Source organism: Onychomys torridus, chromosome 22 (assembly GCF_903995425.1).
Source record: "Onychomys torridus chromosome 22, mOncTor1.1, whole genome shotgun sequence".
NCBI lineage: Eukaryota > Metazoa > Chordata > Mammalia > Rodentia > Cricetidae > Onychomys > Onychomys torridus.
This window is the reverse complement of record NC_050464.1, coordinates 27,538,226-27,547,685: the sequence shown is the minus strand read 5'-3', so window position 1 is coordinate 27,547,685 and position 9,460 is coordinate 27,538,226. Positions and strand designations below refer to the sequence as shown.

General features: G+C 48.7%; 1 non-coding gene across 1 annotated transcript; it reads left to right on the top strand.

Moving 5' to 3' along the window:
- The first annotated feature begins 6,004 nt into the window (after nt 1–6,004).
- LOC118572829 lies at nt 6,005–6,111 on the top strand. Its single transcript, XR_004943529.1, has one exon. It is a non-coding gene; the product is annotated as a U6 spliceosomal RNA (small nuclear RNA).
- Nucleotides 6,112–9,460: the final 3,349 nt, after the last annotated feature.

Here is a 9,460-nt window from a genome sequence, read left to right as displayed (position 1 = left end):
CCTGGGCTCATTGTTTCTGAGCCGAGCGCACACTTACCAGCGGGAGGTGAGCTGGTGGCTGGGTCTGGTCTCAGCTGCCTGGCAAGCACCTGGGGGAGGGTGGCAGGTTCTGAAGCCCCAGCGACCTGCTCGGCTCTCTGTGGGTGTCCTGAGTCCCGCCGCCCAGTGGGAGGGACCTTTGCCAACAGTCTGCTTCGGGGTTGGGAAGTGGTATCTCAGGACCAGCACCGCCCAGGGGCATCAGGCAGGTTGACCAGCCCACGGTTTTTTTTTTTTTGGGGGGGGGTTTCGAGACAGGGTTTCTCTGTGTAGCTTTGTGCCTTTCCTGGAACTCGCTTTGGAGACCAGGCTGGCCTCGAACTCACAGAGATCCGCCTGCCTCTGCCTCCTGAGTGATGGGATTAAAGGCGTGCGCCACCACTGCCTGGCTGTCAGGGTGTTTTTATCACAGCAACAGAGATGTTAACTTGGTCACAGGCTCTCCATCAGTTGCCCAGATTGGCCTTGAACTCACTCTGCATCCACAGTGCTGCAGAAGGGGCAATATGTACAATAACACAACACGGAGTGTAAGAAGCCGGCCACACAGCCACACAGCCACACAATGTGAGCTGATGCCAGGGTTACCTCCCCTGAAGCCTCTTCAGGGCTGCATCATATTCCACCATCTATTAGTGACTTGGATGCTGTGAAGCTGGGAAGCCCTTGGAAGCTGCCCACTCTGAGGTGACTTTGAGGTGGTGTTGAAGGAAGGGGGGCGTCCCCTTCTGTGGCCCTGTGCTTGTGGACGGGGATCCTTTCCAGGGCTTAAGTGGAGCTTTGTTTCTGGGGTCCTAAGACTGGATGAAGCTTCTCTGACTCCATACTGACCTCCCTCCCCTGGGTCTAGAGGACGTTCTTTCTAAATGAATTCAGGCTGGGGAGAGGGGCGCTGTAGCTGGGTTCCCTTCATGCGCTAAGGTCACCAAACCACAAAAGCAGAATAGAGTAGACCGGGGAGGGGCTTGGAGGAGAAGGGTGCACACGGGTCACTGCTTCTGTTAGGAAAGGAGGGCCAGCGAGTGGTAGAGAGAGTCTGGCGTGAAAGGAGGCTGAACATGGCGGACATGGAGGTGTCTGCAGGCCAGGGCAGCACAGAGGACTTTCAGGACCCCTTTGTCCCTATACTGGAGAGCTTAGAGCAGAGGGGGCTGTTCCAGGGACAGTACTGTGCTGGGGGCAGGGTCCCTTTCTGTCCTTTCTGCTATGAGGCTCAAGGAGAAGTGGATAATCCAGGGTCTGACAGCAGGGGGGAAGGGCGGCATCCATTCCATCCTTACTGCGTCCTTTCCCTACCATGTGGTCATGCTTGGGACCTTGGAGACACTCAACCCTTGTCTCTGGCACTCAGCAGCTATGGTCCCAGAGCAGAGTCTCAGCCATCCAGCAGGCTGCTCTGTGGACCTTGTCTTTGTGCCCTGGATGTAAATGGTGTCGATTTCATTAAAAATAACACAATTGGCCAGGTGGTGGGGCACACCTGTAATCCCAGCACTCGGGAGGCAGAGCCAGGCGGATCTCTGTGAGTTCGAGGCCAGCCTGGGCTACAGAGCGAGTTCCAGGACAGGCTCCAAAGCTACACAGAAACCCTGTCTTGAAAAACAAAACAAAACAACAAAAAACAAAACAAAAAATAATTACTGGTTTTGGAGGAATACAGTGTCTCCCCATGGAAAGCAAAGGTGGTCCCCAACAGCTCTCTATAGATGACAGTTGTTAGCTGCAGGTGTGCTTCTGGCCTTGTTCTGGAATCATCCTAGCTGCCACCTCATCTGGCCATTCCTTCCTTCCTTCATTCAATTCATTTACTCACTCACTCACTTGGATTAGCCTTCAGGGAAAGGCGTCAGGAATCCTTTCCTGGGCCAGGGTAGGGGTGGGCGCTGTCCCCAGGGATGTGGTGGTTTCTGCAGTTGGGAGCTGGTGGAGACATGGCCGTTCCTTCTGTGTACAGGGTGTATGGCCTCAGGCTGTGATTCTGGCTTTCCAAGCTGGGGTTACCTGCACCACTGCACCGTGCAGAAGCTGCCAGGACACCCCAGCTTGTAACATGGGCACCCTTGCCACTGTGATGAGGTGAGACAGGCCGGCTTCCATAGGGAAGAGCTCTCAGTGAGCTGTAATTAGCAACAAGGTCTCGGTGACACATTGGAATGTCAAAGCTGGACCGTCAGATAACAGATTCCAGACACCCGGAGTTCAGGGGCGAGGTGGGCAGAGGGCCAGCCACCACCAGCCACGAGCAAACCTCAATCCCTGGTTCAACAGGGATCTCCCCGAGCCGCAGTTTCCCTATGTAAAAAAACCAGGATGTCAGTATTTAAGTTTTGAGCCTTTCTGGGCTCTGGAACCTGAGGGAAACCACCCGCTCAGAGCTGTTTCTCAGCGGCAGGTGCTTCCCTCGTGTGCACAGATGCTCCGGCTCTGTCCCCACTGATTCTGCTTTATTCTAGATTCCGTTGTTTTCTATGTCACACCCCCGGGCAGGGTCTATCAAAAGGGACGCATCAGCTCCTAGAACTCAGTGTCCTACAGAGACAACCTCACCCTTTGTAGAAGCTGTAGCAGAGGTCTGTGGACAGTCAGTCCATCCAGCTTAGATAATGATGATGGGCAGCCACAGAGAACAGGGTGGGTTCCTGTGAAGCTGACAATGGCAGATTCCTTCTGGGAGAGGGCAAGGGCAGGAGGTGACTTAATGTCCCCTGTACTTTGAAAACAAAAAAAATCTTTGTGCATTTGTTATTTAAAAAAAAATTTTTTTTTTTTTTTTTGTGGGTGGGTGGGGGCAGGGTCTTCCTCTGTAGTCCTGGCTGTCCTGGAACTCGCTGTGCGGACCAGGTTGACCTCAAACTGGGATTAAAGGCTTGTGCCACCTTGCCTGGCACACATTTGTTATTTAAATAACTGTAAGAGGAAAAGAGGCCGCTCCCCACCAAGAGGGAGAAAAAAGGCCGTTTTGGGTGTTTTTGCAAAGATTCTGCCACTTGGTCCCTTCCATGGAGCTTTTAAGAACCATTTCCCTTCTGGGGGACTCATGGCGTCTGCTAAATGATGTCTCAGTTTCTCGGGCAGAAATGAAATCTAAACATCTCAAACGCCCACAGCCTGGCATTCAGGGTGGGGGAGAGGGCGGTGTCTCCCTCTCTGTCACCCAGTCCATCTCCCTCACTGTCGTCAGCTGTGACTCAGATTTGGTCTTGGACCAAGGCTGTGAGTATAAAACCACAGAAAGGTCAGTGTGAGCTATTCCAAGGCTGTTGGTGAAGCTTGAGGAATCCATATGTTCCCTAATCCGTGCCCGAGAAAGGATTGGAGTGGGGTGTTGTTGCATCTTGCAAAGCTGGCATTTTTTTTTTTTTTAAATTTAGAATTAGCCAGTAATGTCACGCCTAGGTTTGTATGCCTAAACAAAAACCTATTCACAAATGCTCACAACAGCTTTGTTTACGGTAGGTAGCCAAAAGATGGGGACAGCCCTGATGTCTACCCATTGACAAGTAGGTCAACAAAATGTGGTTTGTCTAGATGGTGGAATATAATATAGCCTTGAAAAGGAAGGATGCTGACAGGCTACGTGATGAGTGATCCCCAGAGAGCACATTGCTGGGTGGAAGGAGCCATATAAGTCAGGAAAATGCAGCTGAGGCCCAGGGTCCGCTGGGGGCTTCGGAGCATGGAAGCCGCTCTGTTGGGGATGCCATGAAGATGCATTAGATAGACTGAATGGCTGTCATGACACCAAGTTGAAGTATCTAGGGGTATTGGTCTGTTGTGTGTTACTGTGACCAAATATATACAATGCGGACAATTTAAGGGAGAATAAACTTCAGAGGTTTCTGTCCATATTGGGGGGGTTTAGTTGGGTGAGCCACACCAGAAATGTATGTAAGCAACTGATTATGAGTTCAGTTCTGGGCATCTTGGCAGCCAAAGTGACTAAGGAAATAAACCCAGGCTTTTCATAGGTTCAGGGTCCGCTCTAGCAACGTGGGGATTCCCCACAATCCCAATATTAAGGGAATTGCTTCTGGGACATTGCCTGGCATTCAAAATATCACAACATAAAAAAATCATAAGTGAACTGACCATCTATCTATTCTCGTTCCCAATCAGCGTTCTTAGCCTGGGGAGTTGGGGTCATACAGCTATTCAGGGATGGCTTGTCAGTGTAGGGTCTATGCTACTGTCTACTGTAATGTCTATGGCATTCCTGTCCCACCCGCCCCCATGATGATAGAAACTGCAAACATTCACACATGTCCCTGTGAGAGCTCTCTGGTCAAGGACAGAAGGTGCCATCTGCCCTCGCCCTTCCAACTTACCAATAGTCCACCCCACTGGAAGGATCCGGCAGGAACCGTAGATTCAATGGAGCTGTCAACTCAAGGCCGACCAGAAAGCAGTTGCCGAGTGTGGTGAGAAATGGAGGCTGGCAGGAAGGGATTGTTGAGAGATGGCCGGAACCACAGCAAACCCACAGATGCAGGAGGAGCATCCAGGACCGGAGCAGTTAGCACTTGAAGGATGGGAAATCGACCTGCTGCCCACTTAATGGATGGTCTAAAATAGAATGACGTGAATATTAAAGGATTCACTGTGACCTTAAGAAGACTGCTGACATTCTAAGACAGTTAAGTAAAAATCTGCACCCTGCCAATCATCTTACAAAAGTCCAAGAGGGTGGGTAGGACGTCATATCCTGGTGGAGGTGATTTTGCTGGTGAGATAAAATGCTCTTCCTCATCAGGTGGTGGTGGTGCACACCTTTAGTCCCAGCACTCGGGAGGCAGAGCCAGGTGGATCTCTGTGAGTTCGAGGCCAGCCTGGTCTACAGAGCGAGATCCAGGACAGGCACCAAAACTACACAGAGAAACCCTGTCTCGAAAACAAACAAACAAACAATTTCCCTCAACATTATTCTCTTACCGCAGTTCCAATAATCTTCAGATGGTGAGATGTCCCCTACATTGCTGTACTGAGTCCTTATGAAAAGTCTGGATTTGGGGAGTATTTCCCTTTATTCCTTTGCTGCCAGGATGCCCAGAGCTGAATTTGCAGGCAATCTCTTACCATATATTTTGGTTGTGGCTTGTCCTGCACTGCACTAATTCTTTACTCTCCCCCCCCCCCCCAACCCACACTTACTTTCTTTCTGCTCTATGTGTTTTAGTCACATTAGATAATTTGACTTATTTCTGACATGGTTAGAGTTTCCATTGCAATCAAACAGCAGACCACAGACTTATTTGTTCGTTTTTTGTTTTTTAAAGTCCTAGAAGTCTTTTGGTGTCTGGTGGCATAGCCACTGTATAAATCTTCTTAAAGCACACGCTTTGGTGGTGTTTGAAATATGGAGTGTGGTGCAGCCTTCACCACTGAACAGTTCTAGAACATTCTCACTACTCCAAATTAAAACTGTATCCATTAATACTCACTTTTGCCAGTGTGGTGGCACATGGCACATGCCTTTAATCCCAGCATTGGGGGTGGGTGCGGAGGGAGGCAGATCTCTGAGCTTGAGGCCAGCCACAGAGCAAGTTCCAGGACAGCTAGGACAACACTGAGAAACTTTGCCTCAAACAAACAAACAAACCCAAAACCAAAACTGAAAAACTCCCACTCACTCTTTTCCTCCATCCTCAGCTCTTAGCAACTAACTAGGAATCCACTTTTTTTTTTTTTTTTTACTTTTCTGGGCATTTTAGGGAAACAAAACCATCGAATACTTTCCTTGTGTTTGGGGCCTTTCATTGAATTGCATTGTAGTATATGGTAGCTGTTAGCACCTTTTCACTTTTCATGGCTGAATAATGTTCCATTGTATGGGCATACCATATGTTATTCACCCATTCACCTATTGAATACAGAAGCCCGAGCTCATGAACATTTGCAATGTTTCCATTTTGTAGCTCTTGTGAAAAATGTTTCCGTGGACATTCTTTTTATATTAGAAATGTTTTTAGTGCTTGATTCGGCAGCACATATACTAAAATTGGAATGATACAGAGAAGATTAGCATGGCCCCTGCACAAGGATGACACACAAATTTGTGAAACATTCCATATTTTTAGGTGTCCTGGGTGTGGCCATGAATCCTGTGGAGCATCCCTTTGGAGGTGGTAACCACCAGCACATTGGCAAACCCTCCACTCTCCGAAGAGATGCCCCTGCTGGGCGCAGAGTGGGTCTCATTGCTGCCTGCCGGACTGGGCGACTATGTGGAACCAAAACTGTACAGCAGAAGGAGAACTAGAACTCAGGAGCTAATAAATTCTGTCCTTTGGCTAAAAAAAAAAAAAGAAAGAAAGAAACGCTTTTAAATGGGTAAATGTATTTATTATGTGCACGCATTTGTTTTCTTTTTCTGTTATCAGGGATTGAACTCGGGTTGTCAGATTTGTCGACAAGCACCTTGACCTGCTGGGACATGTCACAACCCTGCTATGGACAGGTGGTACATATTTTCATTTTAGTGTGCTACATATTTTCATTTCCTCTCTTGGGTTTAGCATTAGACCGTTGTGGCCCATAGTGGTTCCAGCCAGTTATAAATAGTTGTGAGTATTCAAGGTCCACAATAGGGACCTTTTCAGGGCTCATCAGTTTACTGACCTGATGCCCAGGGCTGGACTGGAGCTCTCCCAGCCACGATTTTTATTTCCCTAGGCAGATAGATGGCTATCTTGTCAGAGGTAGGACCCTTGGGCCTATGAAGACGCCCCTGTGCTCTTCTCTTCCCTTCCTGTCTCCTTTCTCCCACCCCATCATCTTGGGATCACCTTCCAATTTTACCACCCACCATCAAATTCCCCTCTGAGATTTTTTTTTTTCTGGGGGATCCAACAAAGACAGCAGGAACAGTGGTCTCCTACAATGGCCTCAGCATCAGTGTCAAACCTCCACAGAGCCAGTGGCCTGGAAACCCTCTCCCTGTCGCTTGGTCTCTGAGCCTCAGAAGGTGGAGTATGAAGCTTTGCTGGGGTTGGACTGGCCAGATCTTTCTCAGACTCAGATGCCTGATTGGCTGTCTTCATTAGCACTTGGGGGGCGGGGCAGGGACTGTGTGCGTGAATGTTTGTGGATGCTTTACCTGCCTGCGAAGCCACCAGGGTCTATCAGAAATGACAGGGAGAGCTGCAGCAGATCATAAGCTTTGGAGGGGCACTTCTGTGGCCCACGGTTGGGTGGTACACAATCATCATTGCAATACTGGGGTGGATATCAAGGCAAGAGGATTGCAAATTTGAGGCAGGCTTGGGTATGTTGGTTTGAATGAAAATGGCCAGCCCCCAGAGGCTCATGGGGGTGGCACTCTTAGGAGGTGTGGTCTTGTTGGAGGAAGTACGTCACTGGGGGTGGGTGGGCTTTGGACTGTCAAGTGCTCAAGCCAGGCCCAGTGGCACTCTCTCTTCTTGCTGCCTGCTGATCAGGATGTAGAACCTTCAGCTCCTTCCCCAGCACCATTGTCTGCCTGTGTACCACCATGATACCTGCTGTGACAATAATGGACCAAACCTCTGGAAACTGTAAGCCAACCCCAATGAAATGTTTTCCTTTATAAGGGTTGCTGTGGTCATGGTGTCTCTTCACAGTAATAGAAACCCTAACTGAGACATTGGGCTACACAGAGAGACCCTATCTTAATAATATGTAAACAAGCCCCCAAATATCTGAGGGGGCATCTGGTGCGAGGAGAGGTAGCTAGAACATTCTTAGTGGCTCTGGCTGGCTCCTACCCAGAAGTCACTGCTCCTTCCTCTTTGTTACTGGAAGACTCTTTGTTTAGGAGGCATGGTGTTAATCTTGACTGTCAACCTGATGGGATCTAGAATCACCCAAGAGACAAACCTCTGGGTGTGCATATGAGAGGGGTTCTAGATTTTGTTAGCTGGGAGGGAAGATCCATCCTGAATGTGGGCAGCACCATTCCCTAGGCTGGGGTCCTGGACTGGATACAAAGGAGACAGTGAGCTGAGCACCAGCGTTCATCTCTCTCTGCTGCCTGACTGTGGATGTCATGTGACCGGCTGGCTCACAGTCCTGCTGCCCTACCTTCCCTAACGTGATGGATTGTATCCTCAAACCATGAGCTAAAATAAACCTTTCCTTCCTTGAGTTGATCTTTCAGGCACTATATTGTAGCAGCAAGGCGGTGACTAATACCTGAGGTGAGTAGTCTCAGACCATGTGTCATAGGGCTTTCTTTGCTAGGGATTGGCCCTGTGACCTGGCGCCAGCCAATGAGATGGAAGCGTGAGTGTGCCAGGGCAGGTGGAAGATTGCCTTCCTGCTGAGAGAGTCACACAAGGAGGGAGAGGCCTTGTTCTGCTAGGGTCACAGCTGTGATGGTGGGATGGCTTTGTCAGCTCACCAGGAGGCACAGGAGCTGTGATGGAGTGCAGCCTGGGTTCCCCATGAGCCTGGAAGTTAAACTTGCTCCCACCTCCAGCCTCTTGATAAGTAAATACCATGTGTCTCTACCATGGGAGACACTTGTGGTTGGGTTTTTTGTTATTTCAGCCAAATGTTGTCTGCCAATGAGTTCACTGTGGAATTGTTCTGGAGGGTTCCTTTCGGGATTAACGCTTGGTCCAGGCTTTGCTTCTCAACTCCCAGCATTGGCTAAGATTGGACAGCTACAGGTCTCGCTCCTGTGACATGTGAGTGCATGGGATCCTGGCCCTCAGTGTCCCTGGGTTCATCCTGCTCAGAGCTCCATGTCCTAGATGAATGTGTGACCTGATCAGTTAGGGATCAGCAGGAGCCAAGAGAACCAATCAGAGCTGGACAGCTGAACTGTCTGCAAACCATCCATCTGTCCTTTCTTAGATTTGTCAATCAGTTGTCCATCTGTCTATCATTCTATCTGTCCATCCATACTTCATTCTATCTATCTATCTATCTATCTACCTATCTATCTATCTATCTATCTATCTATCCATCATCCATCCATCCATCTATCCATCTATTTATTTATCTATTATCTATCTATCTATCTATCTATCATCTATCTATCAATCTATCTATCATCTATCTAGTAGACATCTATCTTTTAGATATCTATCATCAATCATTTATTTATTTTAAGGTTTATTCCTATTTTACATGCATGAGTGTTTTGAATGGCTCATTGTAGAAGTTTTATTAAAGAAATCTTACCTGTGAGGCCAATATGCAAGGCAGAACAAAGTAGCCTTTTCCATGGAATTCAGGATTCATGGTCTGTATGTCTTGAGATCAAGGTGAGACAGGCTCCCTCACTGCAGCATTGGCCCTGGGAACTGGGAAACTGCCTGGCCTTCTCAGACATGCATGACCAGAGACTCTGCCACACTGTGGAGCTGGGGCCCACTATGATCCATTTTGTTTTTAAGACAAACTCTTCCTAACTGGCTGAGGCTGGCTTTGAACTTCTCAT